This window comes from Brassica napus, chromosome C7 (genome assembly GCF_020379485.1).
Source record: "Brassica napus cultivar Da-Ae chromosome C7, Da-Ae, whole genome shotgun sequence".
Taxonomy (NCBI): domain Eukaryota; kingdom Viridiplantae; phylum Streptophyta; class Magnoliopsida; order Brassicales; family Brassicaceae; genus Brassica; species Brassica napus.
The window spans coordinates 12,582,192-12,603,351 of NC_063450.1; the positions used below are offsets into that span (position 1 = coordinate 12,582,192).

The following is a 21,160-nucleotide window of genomic DNA, read 5'->3' on the forward strand; positions in this document are numbered from 1 at the left end:
CCAATTACAGACAGATTGAAAAGATTATATCAATCTGAGAGGACTGCTGCATCGATGAGGTGGCATGCGGAACATGTCCAGAGAGATGGTGAGGTTGCACATCCATCAGACGCAAGAGCGTGGAAACATTTCAACAAGGTACACGCAGATTTTGCTACAAATATTCGGAATGTCTATCTTGGGTTATGCACCGATGGATTTAGTCCATTTGGAATGTCTGGTAGACAATATTCTTTGTGGCCAGTCATTCTTACGCCGTACAATTTACCGCCGGATATGTGCATGGAACAAGAATTTCTATTTTTGACCATATTAATCCCTGGGCCGAAGCATCCAAAACGGTCTCTTGATGTTTTTCTTCAACCGTTGATAGAAGAGCTAAAGCAATTGTGGTCAGAAGGGGTGAGGACGTACGATTGTTCCTTGAAAAACAATTTTACGATGCGAGCAGTTCTGCTGTGGACGATAAGTGATTTCCCTGCTTATGGGATGTTGTCTGGCTGGACAACACATGGAAGATTATCTTGTCCATATTGTCTTGGATCGACGGATGCTTTTCAACTGAAGAATGGTAGGAAGAGTTGTTGGTTTGACTGTCATCGTCGCTTTCTTCCACTTGCCCATCCGTACAGAAGAAATAAGACATTGTTTCGGCACAAAAAAATTGTCAGAGACGGTCCTCCTCCATATCTCACCGGCCAGCAGATCGAAGCAGACATTGATTATTACGGAGCTCAGGAAACAGTTAAAGTTGGAGGAAATTGGCATGTTCCTGGAAATATGCCTGATGGATATGGTGTGTCTCACAATTGGCATAAGAAGAGTATATTTTGGGAGCTACCCTATTGGAAGGATCTTCTCTTACGCCACAATCTGGATGTCATGCATATTGAGAAGAACTTTTTTGAGAACATCATGAATACATTACTTAACGTCCCTGGGAAGACAAAAGATAACAAAAAGTCAAGGATGGACTTACCTGATATTTGCTCAAGAAGTGAGTTACATATCAAGAGCAATGGAAACGTTCCTGTTCCCATCTTCCGGTTGTCATCAGAAGCCAAAACAACCTTGTTTGACTGGGTTGCATCAGAAGTTAAGTTTCCTGATGGTTATGTTTCAAATCTGTCAAGATGTGTTGAACGAGGTCAAAAGTTCTCCGGAATGAAGAGTCATGATTGTCATGTGTTTATGCAACGACTACTTCCATTTGCTTTTGCCGAGCTCCTTCCAGCAAATGTCCATGAAGCACTTGCAGGTAATTATAAAACGTTAATATATATACATATGTTATGAAATGTTATTAATTTGATTACTTTTGCAATATACAGCCATCGGCGCTTTTTTCAGAGATCTCAGCACACGTACGTTCAAGGAAGAAGTCATCGAACAACTTCATCATAACATTCCGATCATATTGTGCAACCTGGAGAAGATATTTCCTCCTTCATTTTTTGACGTCATGGAGCATCTAGTTGTCCACCTACCGTATGAAGCATTGCTTCGTGGACCTGTTCACAACGGATGGATGTATCCGTATGAGCGACAGATGAAACATTTGAAGGGGAAAGCAAGAAATCTTGCAAAGGTGGAAGGTTCAATAGTTGCGGGAAGTTTGACAGCCGAAACATCTAACTTCACATCATACTACTTTGCTCCAACTGTTCGTACGAGGAAAAGAGTTCCTAGAAGATATGATGATGGTGGAGTACCGACATCATATCCAATTGATGGTGTTCCTGACATTTTCTGCGAAATTGCACGGTTTGGTGGTAAAACGAAAGAAGTATGGTGGTCATGTGAAGAGGATAAACATAGTGCCCACACTTATATTCTGCTCAACTGCGAGGATGCAGTGACCCGTTACTTTGAAAGGTAAATATTTTTGTGAATGTTAATTATATGAATTGCAGTTAATTATGTATGACTTGATTATTTGTTTAATTTGCAGCATGTTTGTATCTCAAGTTGAAGAAGCAATACCAGGAATATCTGCAACTGATGTGGACACACGTAAAGATAAGCACTTTGTCAAGTGGTTAAAATCACAGGTACGTAATATATCTCATACATTGATTAATTAAGTAAGTGTTTTGATACTTCAATATTAATTAAGAATAACTGCTTTTGGCAGGTTGATTATGACGATCCTTATTATCCCGTATGGTTTCACGAATTGGTTCAAGGTCCAGTTGCAAAGGTCACCACATCACCTATGTATTTCACACGAGGATTTACCTTTCACACATACGAGTATGGGAGACATCGGGCAACGAGTAACTACGGAATATGTGTGAAAGGTGAAACGGACTTTTACGGGATCTTGCAGGAGATTATTGAAGTGGAATTTCCGGGGTTATTGAAGCTAAAATGCGTCCTCTTCAAATGTGAATGGTTCGATCCTGTTGTGAACCGAGGGATTCGGTATAACAAATTTGGTGTTGTGGATGTCAATTTTGGGAGAAGATACAACAAATTTGAGCCTTTCATTTTAGCTTCACAAGCCGAGCAAGTAAGCTTCCTTCCTTATCCTCGGCTTCGAACTTCCGGGATAAACTGGTTAGCTGCTATCAAAATTACACCTCGTGGACGCATTGTCGCTGGAGAAGAACCGCCCTTGCAAGAAGAAGACGCTATCAATGAAGTTGAGGTACCAGAACAACCAACTGATGAAATCCTTTTGATCGACCCGCAAAACTTTCAATATGAAGATATTCCCGAAGATGCGACAGATGAAGCACGTGAAGACGAGTTCGAGAGAAGCGACGATGATGATTGTAATGATAGTGATGAGAACGAAAACGATTTAGAGTGATGTAATATTGATGAGAACGAAAACGATTTAGAGTGATGTAATATATGTCTCTGATGTTGTATTTCTCTATTGTAACGTATGTTTAAAGAAATATTGTTTTATATAATATGTATTTGTGTTAATTTTAAAAAAATTATTTGGAGTTTTAGGGTTTTAGAGTTTAAGTTGGAGAAAGAGCACAAAGTAGTAGAGAAGAAGAGATATGATGTTAGATGATATGTGACTTTGGGGTTTAGGGATTTCATTCTCGGTGTTTAGGGTTAAGCGTTGTAAAATCGTCGTAAACCGATGTTTCCACGTAATTTCGTCGTAAATGGAAAAACGCGGGCCTGGTAACTTCGTCGTAAACGTGGGCCTTGTAAATTCGTCGTAAACCGATGTTTCGACGTAATTTCGTCGTAAATCGAAAAACGCGGGCCTGGTAACTTCGTCGTAATGTTACGTCGCGTTTACGACGAAACATTTTTTATATATTGGGACGCCGAGACGAGGCTGCCTCGTCCATTCCTCCTAAACTCCTCTCCTCTCCCTAAGGTACATTCTCTTCCCTCCTTTTTTTTTTTTTTTTTAAAGTTAGTTTAGGTTATTAATTAGTTAGGTAATTAGTTTAGGTGATTATTTAGATAATTAGTTTAGGTGATTAGTTAGATGACGGAATCCTATAGTTTAGGTGATTAGTTAGGTAACAGAATAATTTTTTAATTATGTCGTCATAATTGATTAAATTTATTTAAATTTTTTTTAGATGGCTCCTAGAAGGAAACCAGCAGCACCTACTTATGCCCAGTTGTTTGGCGATGGTTCCGGTACATCTTCTTCCGGTCCATCGTCTTCCGATGCAGTTCCAGACTCTCAGACTTCTCAGAGAGTTTTTTCGAGTCCTCCTCTTCCACCGCAGATGCCTCCACCTCCTCCTCCAGCGGCTGCACCTGAGCCTGTCCCAGAAGGTGCAGTTCATCCGGATTTGCGTGTGCCTTCATATGCTCCCTTCGCGAGATATACGGTGGAGGATTTGCTTGCCCAGCCTGGACGGGAGGGTTTGGATGTTCTAGACCCCGATAGACCCCGAGGAACTTATTGGTAAGTTATTAATTTTTATTACTTTAAAATTTAATTAATTTTTATTTTGTAACGGTTAAATTGGTTTTTTTTTCAGGTTTGGGGCTAACAACCGTGTTAGCCGGAGCGTTTCGGCGACGATTAAGGGTTACTACGACGGGGCATACCCGAACTGGAGCAAGACACCAAATCACGTTAAGATCACGTGGTTTAAATGTTTTGCGGTAAGATTTTTACATTTAATTAAATTTTCACTTTTAAATATATATATATATATATATATATATTTTTAATATCTATTATTAATTGTAATTTTTTCAAAATTTTTATGTTTCAGCAAAAGTGGCATTGGTCTTTGGGAATCACCGAGAGGGTGAAGGCGGAATTCGTTGCAAAGGCAAAGATACGCCTCTGCAACACAGTCTCTGATTGGAAGGACAAGTGGGAGATCTACGGGTATGAGGGAAAGCCCACTGAGCTCACGACGGATGTGTGGGATGGCCTCATCGCCTATTGGGAGCACCCCTCTTCGATCAGAAAGGCCAATTCGTGCTCGGCTTCTCGAAGGACGAAGGATAAAGATGGTCATTTGCCCATGCTTCACAGAACCGGACAAAAACCTCATGCAGGAGTCCGTCTAGAAGCTGTAAGTTTTGTTTTAAATATATATTTTAAAATATTCAATTAATATAATTTATAATATTTAATTTAATTTTTTTTTGTAGTTCGAGAAGACGGGAGTCTTACCTTCTCTGTCTGACCTATTCAAGATGACTCACGCCACATCCGACGGAGTTTTTGTGGATCCTGCATCTGAGAAACTCTTCCAAACAGTGGCTGGTCGGATTGAAGAACGGGAGACGCAACTAACCCAGGAGTCTCCCGATGGATTACCAGTCACATTGTCCACCCAAGAGGTCGACAGAATCTTCGAAGAGGTAACTTAAAATTTTAGTTTACATTATTTTAAATATTTTAACATAATTAACTATATTTATATATGTTTTGATTTTATAGGTGGCTCCTAAAAAGAAGGGACGGATAGTCGGTATAGGCTCTGTTAACGAAGTTGCAAGGGCAACTTCGTCATACACTTCGAGACGGGATGAAGAGACTGCTCAGATGAAGGCTCAAATGGATAGCCAGAAGGCTCAAATGGATAGCCAGCAGGTTCGTTTAGACTCTCTTGAGGATTTGCTAGACGTGATGGCCGTGGGAAACCCGGTTATGCAGAGAATGTTGAGTGAGAGACGAGCCGCTCTTGGAATGCCACCACGAGATCCCCAAGAGTCCGATCCAACCCGTCAACAGCCGAGCAACCCCACCAACTACTTCGACAATATGTAGTTTTTTTTTTCTGTTTGTATTATGAATTTAAATATTATTGTATGACTTTTTAAAAATATGTTTTCCAATTTCATATTTTGTTTTAAAATTTAAATTATTTTAAATTCTGAATATTAAATATAAATTAAAATCTATTATATACTAATTAATAATAATATAATAAGAAACGATGTAAACTCCTTGTAAACATTACATGGAGTTTACATCGAATGTTTACGAGTGATTAACATCGAAATATTTACGAGGATTTTACATCAAAATGTTTACGAGTGATTTACAACGAAAGTATTTACGTTTGTTTTACATCGAAATAATTACGTGGGCTTTACGACGAAGTCTTACGTGGCGTTTACGACTAATCCTTTCCCTGCGCTTTACGAGGAATATATTTCGTCGTAAACGTAACGAGTCGTTTACGACGAAACCTCCGTTACGACGGACGTTTAACAACGAAACGTCTTTCGACGTTAATTCGTCGTAACACCCCGTTTACGACGAATTTACAACGAATACTGCCCTAGTAAAAAATATGTTTTCTGGTAGTGTTACATAATTAGAAAAAGTCAAATAGTTATTATTTTAGTTTACAAAATAAATATTTTAATAGACGTGTTTAAGTATAAGTTAATAAGTTGCTATATTTTCAAAACAAAGTTATAAATTTATTAAGCTTTAGATAGTTTTAGAACTAATTAACAATAAACCAAATAATTAACCCAAAAATACTATGTTAATTATTTTGCTTCTGCAAAGCACACATCTCACAACATAAAGTTGTCTTCACCACAAGCTAATCAAAAATTATGAAAATTAAAGCATATAATTTTTCAACCTTAAACAATATCTTCTAACTACTTTCATTAATATTAGGGAAATTAATATCATCTTCTATTTAAGAGCTCTAATGGAGGTTCTATCCAACTGGAGTTCTAAACTTGCCATAAATGTATATGTATATATTGTATATGTGTATATAGTTGTGGGGTTCATTATTTTGTGAACCCTTCCAAAATCTCTTAAAATCTCTTAAGGAACCTGATTATACTTCAACAAGAAGATGGAGAATGCTTCATACAAATTTGTAAAGATAAAACTAGAAATAAAAACAATGGAACCAAAGTCTACGCCACCACAAATCCACAACTTGATTTAAAAAAGCCAATGTTTTCGGTATAATTTCTTTCACTAGCCTATGTTCTTTATATTTTGACATCATGTATTGATATTATTCTTTGCTTAACAAAAATTCTATAATAATTCTTACTTTTATGCTACACCAAGTAGAACCACTAACTATCTCTGATCAATTATATAATTTATTTCTCACTCAAACCTATTCAAAATGAGCAATACTAAGTTTACTCTACCATTATGTGCAGATTGGTACTTATATACATGAATTTAGCGTTACAAATAAAATTTACACCCATATGAAATCATCAACAAAACATTAACAAAATGGAACCCAAAATCTTATCGTACTTTTTCATGTACAAAGTTTGTAGGTTTTTTTGATACAAAATGATGAAACTATCAATAACACATATTCATATTTATCTAAACAGAAAAAAATATAAATACATAATCCGCGCTACGCGCGGACACGAACCTAGTAAGAAATAATAATGACAATTTTCTTTCTTAGGGTTTTAGTTTCCCATCTTTTATATCATCCATAGAACCTAAATCCTCTATACCCTTATTATACCCTAAACCCCCAAACCTTATCATTTAAACTATAAGCCAAAGATCATGACTTTTGTTTTATTCTATATATATATTTTTTGTCAACCCTATGATATATAATTTATCTTTTATATTTTATATGTTTATATGAAACAATAATTCGATGTATTTTATTCTCAGTTGTTACATAAGATATTACAGAAATGAATTTATATATCCTAAATTAAACACTTACTATTTTTTTCTTCGATGTTATTAAATTATTGCCATGCTGCAATGATTGGTGATGCCACACCATTGCGGTCATTTAGCAACAAAAACATATATAGTTTTCTTTTTTTTAAGCTATGGAATATCTACAGATCTCATATGTAGCTAATAGCTAAATACTGCTATAAACTTAGCTACAAATTTTTCAAGATTTAGTTTTGTTGCCATCCGTCGTTATTTACGTAGCTAATGACTATGGCTACGGAAATGTTGTCACTCGTCCTTAGCTAATTTGATCAATTCTTGTAGTGTGAGGAGTAGAAGATGGATCCAAATCGTATGGCTATATGACCGATCTGAAGTCAACTTAAATACCCATGTGCTCTTTATCTCAAATGATTTTCTTGTTTTTCTTTCTTCTCTTTTTTGCCAAGAAAACATTTGTATAGGGTGCAACTTTGTAACCATTGACTCATAAAACGTAAGCATAGAAACTCTGTGTAAAAACTCCAAGAGATTCGTTCAATCGACATAGCACCTATGCTTGAAATCCCCAATGTCTTCGGGAATTGAAACAACATGGGGTAATTAGAAAGAGTAACAAATTTACTTTGCTTGCGACAGAAACACAAACTCAGTCGAAACGAAAAGGCAAAATTAGCATTCGCCGAAAACACCATAGAACAATACGAAACGAAAGTCTTCTAGCAATTACCAAAAGACGAAGCTTTTAAAGAAAAACAATACAAAAACGAAAGTCTGCGTTTTCAAACCTCACATGACTATTCTGTGATTTGCTTGAGAAGTCTGTGGAAGTTTATATACAATGGGTTTTTTACCACTTTTAGAACATGGTACAAGTCCTTTTAGAGTCTATATTATATGTGTTTGAAGTCTGTTTTAAAGTTTTTTTTAGGTTCATGTACGTTTTAGAGAACTTTGGAGATTTTGAAGCGTTTTGAGATGCAGAGTTGTGTAGATGCGTCCGAAGTTTAGCTATGGATGGAAGCCTTCCAACGGTTAAATTGAGCTCATATTTTGACACAAGATAGAACCTAGAGTTCAATTTCTAATGCCACTGGTCTGAGGTTAATCAGGATCTTAGAGAAAACATTATGATTGTTTTACTGAAAAGTGGTCCGTCTGACTCACGAGAGGAAGCTGTCGAGAATTAACAAGTGTCGACCAAAGCCACACTGGTTGCGATCGACACTCCTCCAAATCATCAAACTGACGTATTTTAATGAAGTTTCAAAAAAAGCAACTTTGCCTCAAAGTTTTCCTTATTTACAGAAGACCCTAGGACGTGACATAACCCTATATATGTTTTCTATGCCAGACGGCTAAGCTTTATATTATTCTTAGGTTTTAGGTTAGGAGAGAAGAGATGAACTCTTTTATATTCCTCTTGAAACTCCTTTGGTTTTCTATTGATTTATATTATATTTATCCATCTATCATTTATGTTTCATCTATCATGTATTGGTAGATCCATTGTTAGGTTTAGGGATTTTCTAGGGTTTTAAATAAACTTCTGAATATAAATTGCTAGGGTGATTTATTGTATCCTTCACAGGATTTCTAATTGTTTTTTTTCTAGAGCAATTAACGAGAAACTTGATCATAGGATAGTTAGGCGCATGCGAGAGCTGGTCAATTGCATGAACTGAATCTTACTGAGCTAGGTTGTTAGGTGCATGCGAGAGCTGGTTTAATTAATGTAGTGAACAAATCGATCTACATATTAAAACTTGTCTATAAGAGGTATCGATCGACACTCTGTAGTATCGATCAACACTCTTCCAGAATTCACATTCAATTCTAGGATTTAGACATCTGATTAGACTCACAGCAAAAGCTGAATATCTTACTTATTGAATTCGAGTTCTAGGATAAAACCCTTAGTATCTATAGATTTGAGTTCTAATAACCTGAATGAAACCTTAAGTCTAGGACCCTTTCCCATATGTTTTACAACTCCTCTATCTAATTATTGCTTTGATTTACTGCTTTACATTTTTTACTTAGCTTAATCTGAAACTCAAGTCTAGTGTGTGAAAGATAGAAACTCTGTGGATTTGATCCTTAAGTACTGAAATTGATCATTTATTTGAGAGAGTTTTTCTAGGGTAATTTGAGCATATCAGCTAACAACTTGCTATCATTAATAAGGATGACAAATATAGAGTTGAAAAAGACATATATATGGGGGAAAATACACATTGTAATATGAAAGAATTGCATCGGATTAAAATTTTGTAATTGTCGATTTGGGGTCAAAGGAGTACTGAATTTATTTACACACTCTATTAGCCTTAACCACTAACAAAAGCTATCTCAAAAGATTTGATTGCTCGGGAAGAATGCTCAAAATGTAAGTTTTGATCAAATTGAATATGCAGTCATGAAAAAATATTGTGGCTTCACCTCAAAATGGTTGCAAGTATTTCTCCTAATTTTATGCTAGATTAATTATCAATTTATAGTGCTTTTTCAAAGCTTATGTCTGTGAAATATCTATGTTCTTGCATGAATGATAGTGGGAATGCAAGCTTCAGCATTCTACAAATCGATGATTGATTATTATGAAGAATGATTCACATGACTATAATACAAAAACTCTAAAAAGCATTGACGAACATAAGGGAAAAAGGGAGGAGGGGAAAAATGAAAGCTGAGAGGTTGGATATTGAAAGACTAACGAGAAGCTTGACGTGTAGGCTGTGTAACCATGAGAAAACTTATAAATGACACTAGATAGTGAAAATAAGAAGCATAAAAGTATGGCCTTATCTAGCTTACTACATTCTGATGGGGTTTGTTTTTAAAATCTACACACACTTAATGTTACAGATTATCTTTTACATGGATATAAGTTTTATGTTAGCTTTTCAGTCATAGAATTGGAGAATGCATAAATAGATGTTGGTTTGGTAGTAGCCAAACTTGTTGATAGGAAGTCATAGAAATGGGACTACGAGTTTCTGACCATATGTTGTTATGGTTTAGAAAGACATACTCAATCAAAACTCTACAATCTAAACTATTAAAACAGAAGTACATTTTGTACTTAGCCCAGAGTTTTGCTCAATAATTACCACTTTATGCCACTGACATTAAACACAACGTTTTTTGCTTCTTTTTTTTTCTAAACCGACACGTTTACCTTATTATTTAACTGTACAATTACAAGAATCTTATTTAGTTTCAAATCTTTCAGATCACCTATAAGATCTAATCATTAAAGACCTATATCCATATTATGCGGTTCAGTTTTAACAATAACAAGCGGTTGAGTAGAGAATATATTCGGGTTGATACGATTTTGTTTAAAATGGAATATTATGATATACCATTCTGGTTCTAATCTCGCCATATATAGCCTCTTAACCTAGATTCTAAGATCCATATATATCTACTCTGACTTTTACCTTCTACACATTCACAGTTCACAGAAAAAATGTAATGCAAAAAGTCTGTCTCTTCTTAAGGATGTCAAACCTCTTAAGAACGGTCGGGGAGTTCGTGTGAAATTACTCCATTCATGGAAGCAAAATACCAGCTATGCAGGAGAAACTCTCAAAGGGCATCCTTGCAGGCAAAACTGTAAGATAAAAATTCAAGTCATATATTGTTAGTCCAAAAACAATTTATAATCGTGTTTCATAATCTGTCTGGACTATATCACATTTTTATTAGGTTGAGTTTTATTAGGTTGAATTTTATTAATATTAGTTTTTTCTCTCGTAGGTTGTAAAAATTCATGCCAGTTGCAAAATAACTCTAATGTATCGTGTTCATCGCAGTCTACCGGTTGGATAATGGAGGTTTATAGAGAAAATTTCCATTTCACAGGATTCCCGTATAGACCAACAAACCATTAATCAGGCTACAGCCACAAGCAGCAATAGATAAGGCAATGATTCGTTCTTACTTGTAATCCTCGATAATTCTAAAATGTTTTCATATCAGTCTTATCAGAAAAAAAAAAACGATAGAAACTATAAGGTGATCAAAAACACAAGCATGACCACATAATATTTTAGGCTTTAAGTTGGGTTTACCCTTTTCAGCTATTTCTCCGTGCTCTGTTTCAGGTATATGATGGCGAAAATACTGTCGATTTCATCTTCAAATTCGTTTTCCAACTCTTCCTCTAAAAGAGCACTTTTTTTTTTTTACACAGCGTGCATCAGAAGAAAACAGTTGATCTGCAAAATAAAAGACGATCACTACATAAAAGAGGTAATCACATACAAGTCTACTACAATAATCAAGTCCAGCTAAAGCCACAAACGACTATAAATAACGCAATGTTTCTATCTGAGACACCCGTCACCTCCTATATGGAGGACAGCGTATCACCCCCGACGCGTCATCATACAACAATGTGACACCCGTCTCCCTGACCTTAAGGACGACGGGCCACCAACAATATCCCGTAATATAAAAGCCCATAAACCCAACAACTCTCACCCATGCCCAAATAAAATCCGAAAGAAAAGTCCAATAGCACCAAGTCCGTCCAAATATCACATACTTGTTTGTCTCACCTGAAATGGGGAAGAGTGAGGGGTGAGCGACAGGGGAATCGCCCAGTGAGGTATGGGATGCCACCCCGAATCCATGGACTCGGACATAGCACTCCGAATAAATATAATTTAATTCTAATGCATGTCAAACACAGTACCTAAAGTACCCAAACAACAAACAATGGTCCTAGCGAGGTGCACACTCGCTGCCCACTAACAGGCCAAAACATAACACAGCTCGAGATAGTGCTCGGACACCGCCCGTAGACGATTTATCGACACACACCAGGCTACAGCTCAACCGGTCGACTAAAGTTGACCGTAACCCCCATACAATCCGGCATAAAGAAGCCCGTCTCTGTACCCGGCAAAAAAAAGTCTTAGCTAGAATTTACATTAAGTGAAACAATCAATGTTGAATCCTCTAACACCCTAGTTCCGGTTTATGCAAAGAACCTAAAAACTAAACAAGCAATGACAGACTCGATTTCACACAGACGGAACACATTAGAAATAAATTATGTTTATTCGAGGTCCTAAGCCGTGTACGAGAAGTTCGGGAATAGATACTCACCTTAGAAATAATAAGAAGTGGTATCTATGAACTCCAGCTGCTCAAATGGACTCAAAATCTGAAATCAGATCGAAATTTCGAGTCAGAACGCCTTTCGAACGATCGAAAACGGAACTGGTCAAGGTTTGCGGAAAAGTCAACCCGGTCAAGCTTTGACCAGAAATCGATTTGACTAAACCGACCGGTTTACCCTAACCGAACCGAAATCAATTTAAACCGGTCAAACCAGTCAATCCACCGGTTTACCGAGTCAGAGTTGACTCGATGAATTGACTCGGACGAGTTGACCGAGCCACCGGTGCGGTCACCGGCGGCGACGGCGGAGCTTACCGGCGGCGAAGGCGGAGCTTACCGGCGGCGAAGGCGGTGGCGACGATTTCCGGCGGCGGCGCGTGTACCTCACGCGCGCGCAGAGGCGAAACTTCCGGAGGCGCGTGCGGGCTCATCCGGGCTTCGATTGCGGCGCGGTCGGCGGCTACGGCTTCGTCTCGTCGAGAGGAACACGATGATGGCCTTGGATGCACGAGATTCGCAACGGTTAAGACGTTATCGACGAATTACTAAATGGACGAAACTTAACTCAAAACATGGCAGTTTCCGGTTACCTTGAGCTGCGGTTGATGGTGATGACGAGCTTGATGACGTCCTGGCGTGTGGTGGTTCCGGCGAGGACTCCTGGTGGCAACATGCAGCTTTTCCCATCTTTCTTTCTCTCTTTCTCTCACTCCTTTTTCTCTCTAACTTCTGATTTTATTATTTTCTTGTTGTAGGAGGAGAAACCAATGTGGAGGTGGGTATTTATAGGCAAATAAATGTCCTTCAGATAAATGCATATGACTTAGCCGGGTAACAAACTCCGAGACCGGAATCAGGTCGTTACAATTCTCCCCCACTAATAAAGAATTCGTCCCCGAATTCGAGTCATCCCATGACTGCCAATCAACACGCAACAAAACTCTGAATAATCCATCTGCTTGGTCTCTGAAGCCTCTTCATGAATCTCATCTCTCTCCGTACGAACTTTGACCCACATGGTCATCATACCCTGCTTCACTTCCACTTGGTGATCCAATATCTTTACTGGCAGACACGATGCACACAAATCCTTGCCAAGGTAGATTGGCGGCTGCTGTAAAATGAGCTCTAGCTCTCTCACGAGCTTTCTCAAAACTGTCACGGTGGAAGTATGACAGCTCTGCTGATAAATCCAAACGATAAGCAACTGCTCCAATCTGCTCCAAAATAGAATATAGTCCCATATATCTCTGAGTAAGCTTCTTTAGCTTTCAAATCTTAGATCCTCCCTGAAATGTCCTTATTTTCAGGTATGCTCGATCGCCTACCTGAAACTCCAAATCCTTATGACGTTTAGCTGCATTAGTCCCCTGGCGATTATTGGCTTCCTAAAGCCAAACTTTAAGCATGTCCATTTGATCTACTTTGATCTACCGTCTCTTGAACCATTGATGGTTCTAATTCACGTCGCTACCCCACTTTGGTCCAACAAGGTAGTATATGATAAGGCCTACCATAAACAGCCTCATACGGTCCATCTCATTGCTTGAATGATAACTGTCGATATAGGCAAACACTATTAGAGGTAGATGCTTTCTGAACTTCCATCCCATTGGAAGACGCAATCCCTGAACATATCATTTAAGTTCTGAGTAGTCCTCTATGACTGACCATTTGTATGCTAATAATAAGTTGTATTTCTATGGATCCTTGTCCCAAACGCCTTCTGAATGAATCCAAAATGTATACGTGAATTTTGAATCGCAATATGATAAAATGCTAACAAGAGCTCCATGCAACCTCAAAATCACGCTGATGTAAATCTTCGCCAACTGATCAGCTATCTCTGCCTTCTACATTACTTTAGGAAATGGACTGACTTGGTAAGTGTATCCATGACTACCCATGTGGCATCTTTTCCACATATGGCGATTTAAAATCCAGTAACAACATCCATAATCACCATGTCGCATTTCCACTCCGGCAAAAGCAAGCTCAACAATAACCTGAAAGGTATCTGATCCTCATGCAAAACCATCTGACTTATATGTCCTTGCGACGCAATGTGGCTACAATCTTTTTCATACTAGGCCAATTATATAAACACTTTATTATTTTTGAACCTCTTGGTGTTTCCCGGGTAGATAGAGAAACGCGAGTGATGTGTTTACTTTAAGATCCCGTTTCTTAACAACTTATCGTCCAATACACAAACTCGGTTTCAGTACAGTTACACCCTGCTCGAAACTGTATGATATCCAATACTCTCAATCTCGATCTATTCAACCAAAACCATAACGCTAACCTGCGCATGGCGTATCCTCCATAGCAAAACTGCCTGCTCCAATCCTCAAGGCCATATGTCTTTCCTTTGACAGTAACCGCACACAATCTGAGACTAGCAAGTCTCCCAATAAGCTCTTAAATCTTTTTGGTTCTCGATATGTCGCTCATGTTCCTACCCAAGGCATCTGTCACCTGGTTGTCCTTCCGAGATGGTATGCGATATCCAAACTGTAGTCTGCTACCAGCTCAATCCGACTGCATTGCCCAAATGCAATTTTTAAGGAGTGCAGATAAATGTCTGACTCTAATGATCCCATAGAATCTGGACTTCCTTCCCGTACAACTACGATCTCCAAAACTATAACGCAAATACGACTACAGCCTCTCTGGCGTGATGCATATGAATGACTTAATCCTCTTACCTCATTTTAAATTCAAGCCAGTATCTGACACATCAGAGTAAGCCTCAGCCTCGGTAGAACAAAAACTGGTGTCTTCATTAGTTGTGCGTCAATTCAGTGAAACTCCACGAACAAAAATCTATCTAACCACACTCAATGTCTTTACATGTAGACCACGTCTTCAACATTACTATAACGGTGAAACCCTTGATGAACTTCCAGTAGTACACTCTGTAGCGCTCTTAGGTTTCGACCTCCCCGAAACGGTATTAATCTTCTTTGGATCTATCAAAATTCTGCTTCCAAAACCATGTTACCCAAAAATCCAACATTCCTCTGCCAGAAGCTACACTTCCTCAACTTAGCAAACAGCTGATGCTCTCCAAGCTTATCCAACACCATCCGCAAAATGCTCACAAATCTCCTTTCTACTCCAAAATAAATCAGGATGTCATCGATGAATACAATCGCACACCTATCCAAATGTTCACGAAAACGTCATTCATATCTTCATGAATGAAACAGTGCATTTATCGAGCCAAATGGTATCACTGCGTCCCATAATATCCATAATGTATACAAAAATTCACATTTAGTAGATACTCTTCAAATATAGTAATCTGATGGTGTTCTGATGCTAAGTCAACCTTCAAGAACTATAAACTTCCTGTAAATAATCCAATAATTCATCAACGCGCGGAAGCGATACTTATCTTTAATGGTCACTTTGTTCAGACCTTTGTAGTCGATACAAAATTGAAACTCCCACCTTTCTTCTTTACAACAACAATGATGATGTTCCCCACGGTAAAGTACCCGGTCTGATAAAACCCTTGTCTGATGAATCTTCAACATGCTCTTTCAGCTTTGTCATCTCTGCTGGTGCTAATCGGTATAAAACTTGTGAAACTGGTGCTGTTTGCTCCAAACAAATCACAAGAGTTTCTCATGTGTCATGTGGTGACCGTTCCAAAGGTCACAAATATATCCTCATACTCTGCAATAACCGGAAGATCCTGCAGCTCATGTTGTCCATCAGCCTTAACCATCGAGATGGTAGTCAAAAATCTCTCTGTCCTTGTATCCCATAACTCCTCAGTATGTAGCATGCATGCAATAAAAACTTCCACCTGCTCCAGCAATAGGAACTCTTGCCCTCAGGAAATCCAACACTACTCGATACCGTGACAGCCAATCCATCCCAAGGATGACATCGTAAAAACGTAGCTCCATCCCTGACGAGTCTCCGAACAAATCGGTCCTCCAAGCATAATTGGTACACTGCGATGGATATAAATAGCTCCCAATGTCCTATATCAATTGTCCAAACCGACACATCTCTGAAACGATCAACACTGCAAAAATTGGTAAACATACCAAAGTGTAACTCCAACATCCACACAACGCAAGCTGCTGCAACCCAATTCAAAAGCGATCTCCACGAGTTCACAAAACAAATATACCTCCAAAATAGTCAATATACTCGTACACACAACAACACATGCCAACCAATGGCTCATACCACACACCACATAATCTCCAGTAACAAAACTCGTGGAACGATTGCTTGAAGTGGGCTGGTGGCAGAAACGTCACATATCCACTCCTGGATAACCTCAAAATAATGACCGAAGAACTGATAACTCTTGAGAAAACTGACAAACTTGGACATCACCCAACTGCTGAACATCTGGCGAGAACTCTGATAGTCGAAGGACGAATGACGATGATTTTGCTCATCGTCATAGAAAGAGACATTTGAGTTAGTAATTACTGGACATAATGGTGCTAAAAGAATTTCCAAATATATAAATAAATATTTTTTTTTATTTTTTTATTTTTTTTAAACAAAAAGAACGTTGAAAACCGATGAAAACCGAATCCCCTGACCGTCATCCCGGGACAGAACCGGAATGGAACCCACTCTGATACCAAATTGAGACACCCGTCACCTCCTATATGGAGGACAGCGTGTCACCCCCGACGCGTCATCATACAACAATGTGACACCCGTCTCCCTGACCCTAAGGACGACGGGCCACCAACAATATCCCGTAATATAAAAGTCCATAAACCCAACAACTCTCACCCATGCCCAAATAAAATCCGAAAGAAAAGTCCAGTAGCACCAAGTCCGTCCAAATATCACATACTTGTTTGTCTCACCTGAAATGGGGAAGAGTGAGGGGTGAGCGACAGAGGAATCGCCCAGTGAGGTATGGGATGCCACCCCGAAGTCCATGGACCCGGACATAGCACTCCGAATAAATATAATTTAATTCTAATGCATGTCAAACACAGTACCTAAAGTACCCAAACAACAAACAATGGTCCTAGCGAGGTGCACACTCGCCGCCCACTAACAGGCCAAAACATAACACATCTCGAGATAGTGCTCGGACACCGCCCGTAGACGATTTATCGACACACACCAGGCTACAGCTCAACCGGTCGACTAAAGTTGGCCATAACCCCCATACAATCCGGCATACAGAAGTCCGTCTCTGTACCCGGCAAAAAAAAAGTCTTACCTAAGAATTTACATTAAGTGAAACAATCAATGTTGAATCCTCTAACACCCTAGTTCCGGTGTATGCAAAGAACCTAAAAACTAAACAAGCAATGACAGACTCAATTTCACACAGACGGAACACATTAGAAATAAATTATATTTATTCGAGGTCCTAAGCCGTGTACGAGAAGTTTGGGAATAGAACCTCACCTTAGCAATAATAAGAAGTGGTATCTATGAACTCCAGCTGCTCAAATGGACTCCAAATCTGAAATCAGATCGAAATTTCGAGTCAGAACGCCTTTCGAACGATCGAAAACGGAACTGGTCAAAGTTTGCGGAAAAGTCAACCCGGTCAAGCTTTGACCAGAAATCGATTTGACTAAACCGACCGGTTTACCCTAACCGAATCGAAATCAATTTAAACCGGTCAAACCAGTCAATCCACCGGTTTACCGAGTCAGAGTTGACTCGCTGAGTTGACTCGGACGAGTTGACCGAGTCACCGGTGTCGGTCACCGGCGGCGACGGCGGAGCTTACCGGAGGCGAAGGCGGAGCTTACCGGCGGCGGCGACGATTTCCGGCGGCGGCTCGTGTACCTCACGCGCGCGCAGAGGCGAAACTTTCGGAGGCGCGTGCGGGCTCATCCGAGCTCCGATTGCGGCGCGGTCGGCGGCTACGGCTTTGTCTCGTCGAGAGGAACACGATGATGGCCATGGATGCACGAGATTTGCAACGGTTAAGACGTTATCAACGAATTACTAAATGGACGAAACTTAACTCAAAACATGGCAGTTTCCGGTTACCTTGAGCTGCGGTTGATGGTGATTACGAGCTTGATGACATCCTGGCGTGTGGTGGTTCCGGCGAGGACTCCTGGTGGCAACATGCAGTTGTTCCCAACTTTCTTTCTCTCTTTCTCTCACTCCTTTTCCTCTCTAACTTCTGATTTTATTATTTTCTTGTTGTAGGAGGAGAAACCAATGTGGAGGTGGGTATTTATAGGCAAATAAATGTCCTTCAGATAAATGCATATGACTTAGCCGGGTAACAAACTCCGAGACCGGAATCGGGTCGTTACACTATCTTAATTCCTTCCATATGATTTTCATCATACGTAATTATAGTTTCTTATTAGTAATATATATTCTTGAGACACAATACAAAATCAGAGTTTTAAAAATAAAATGATTATCATATCTTACACTAAAAAGATAGCCATACCTTTGTCTGTCAAATTTGATTCAATCAAGCTCATATTGAGTATTACGTCAATACGGAAAGCGTAGATGAAATTCCTCAAATCTTCTGATATTGAATTGCATGTCCGAGCGGAGATTGAATACACTTGGATTTCTTATGAGAATCGCACATAAAATCTGACTTGGTATAAATAGCACCAATCTACAAGGATTTACATAGTCCACATCACTATTTCTCTAACGAACTCTAAACCTTATAACAAATTAGAGACGAGAAAATTATCAAACCTTTAGAATTTAACAGTGTGAGGTTTAGATTTGAATCATCTTCATGGTTTTTGTTTTCGATTGTTAAATCGGTGGAAGTAAAGAGAGAAGATGAGAGATCTTCACTGAACCGACATCAATAGAGAAGACGGGAAGATATTAATTAGTTAGGTTCTGATCGTACATGCGTTAACTCTTTCCGGAAAAACAAAACTTTTTTTTTGTAATGTTGGGTTTAGTCTAATTTGAAATAATAAATACGGTCCAACTGATCTAATTACATGTTCTACTGGCACATTTAATTGTCAATATTTTCAACCAAAGACTTGTTGTATTTATTCATTAAATTATTTGAATTTTTTTCACAATTAAAAAAATATTAAAATAATATTCCAATATATATGAAATTTATGTTTTAAAATATATATTTACTGCATATGAATAAATTAAAATGGACATAAAAACGACCAAAACTTCAAATAATTTAATTCTTATTGTGTTAATAATCAATTTAAACCAAAAAATATATTCAATAACAAAAAAAACATTCAATACATATTCGTAAGATATTATATCAAAATAAAATCATTTTATAATATTGAAACATCTATGAATTTTCTCGTGTCCAAAAATAAGTAATCTATATAGATATATATATTGCAGTGGTGGATACAAAGGTTTGAAGATATTTCGTTTGCTTGGGGTGGAAGAAAAGCAAATAGAATGGCAGACATCTTAGCTAAATCAAGAATCCCAAATGATAATTTATTTGTCTGTCATTATTATGTTCCTCCAATAATTGAACATCCTAATTATGTAAACTCTTTCTAAAGTTCAATAAAATTGGGTTATAAAAAAAAATATAATAGCCTATTATTGTTAGTGAAACATATTAGTGTACAAGAGTAATATAGAAATAACATAAAAAGCCTCTATATATTTACTTAACTGTTGCTTTATTTATCATACAATTTGCGGTTAAAAAGTACATTGTATAATTCAATAACATGGGCGTTATAAAATATATATATATATATATATATATATATATATATATATATATATATAATAGTACACTGTTTTCAGTTAAATATATTAGTGTACGAGAGTAATATAGAAATAACATGAAAACAAAAAGTCTCCATATATTTACTTAACTATTGTTTTATTTACCATACAATTTGCGGTTAAAAAGTGCATTGTAAAGTTCAATAAAATGGGCATTATAAAAAATAATATATATATATATACATATATATATATATAAATATAATAGTACATTGTTTTTAGTTAATATATTAGTGTACAAGAGTAATATAGAAATAATATGAAAATAAAAAGTCTCCATATATTTACTTAACTATTGTTTTATTTATCATACAATCTGCGGTTAAAAAGTACATTGTATACAAATGATGTGAAACTGTATAAAAATTAGTATATAACAAAAAAAACAAAACAATATTTAGTTCCCATTATGATATAATAATATTCATGTACAACAAATATATGCTTATAAAATTTTCGAATGAAAACTGCACATGTTATTAAAATTTCAAAATAATATTATGTACAAATAAAAAAGAAATAATTTTCAAAATAATCTAAAAATATTTTTTCTTTTGTAAAAAAGAAAGAAATTATCAACTAATTTTTTAATTAATTTACAAAACCAGTTATACATAGACGTCAAAATACTCATTGTGAATATGAATTGTTTATTGGATATTGTGCGTTTATGGTTTTAAAGTTAAATAAATATCATTGAGATATTATCAATTTTGGAGGAATTTGATATTGAACATCCTCGGTCCAGATTGGTTTGTAAAAATCTAAAATATGTAAATAAATTATGTGTTTAAAATCTCATTAAATCTCAAGATCTAGTTTACTTTCATTTTAAAGGAAGTAGATAATGTATCCCAAGCTTTTTTTTCTCGGCTGTCTCATACGATTTCAGCAGTTAACGTTTATCTCTTTAGAGCATCTCCAAATGATACTCTATAACTTCAAATATGAAGTTTTTTGTTCTCCAAAAAGGAACTTCAAAACTTCAAATTTGAAGTTTTGATGTCTGAAACTCTATATCTGAAGTTTCACTACTCATATTTTTGTTTGCATTTTGGTCTATACAATTACATATCGTATTTATAATTTTTAAATATTATCTCGTTTATCTTATTAATCCATACAAAATTATATCTCAAAAAAATATCATTTTTTTATAAATTTAATTTTTAAACATAAAATTTT

The 21,160-nt window shown here is 37.2% G+C and overlaps 1 long non-coding RNA gene across 2 annotated transcripts; it reads right to left on the bottom strand.

Moving 5' to 3' along the window:
- Window positions 1-7,372: 7,372 nt before the first annotated feature.
- Window positions 7,373-19,921, bottom strand: LOC125590199. Of its 2 annotated transcripts, none has more exons than XR_007326407.1 (4): window positions 18,929-19,921; window positions 18,663-18,842; window positions 11,182-11,328; window positions 7,373-10,721 (listed from the first exon to the last, which is right to left on the bottom strand). It is a non-coding gene; the product is annotated as an uncharacterized LOC125590199 (long non-coding RNA). The 2 variants fall into 2 exon arrangements; XR_007326406.1 differs by having other exon boundaries at window positions 7,383-10,721; window positions 11,182-12,736; window positions 12,829-18,842; window positions 18,929-19,527.
- Between the last annotated feature and the right edge of the window lie 1,239 nt (window positions 19,922-21,160).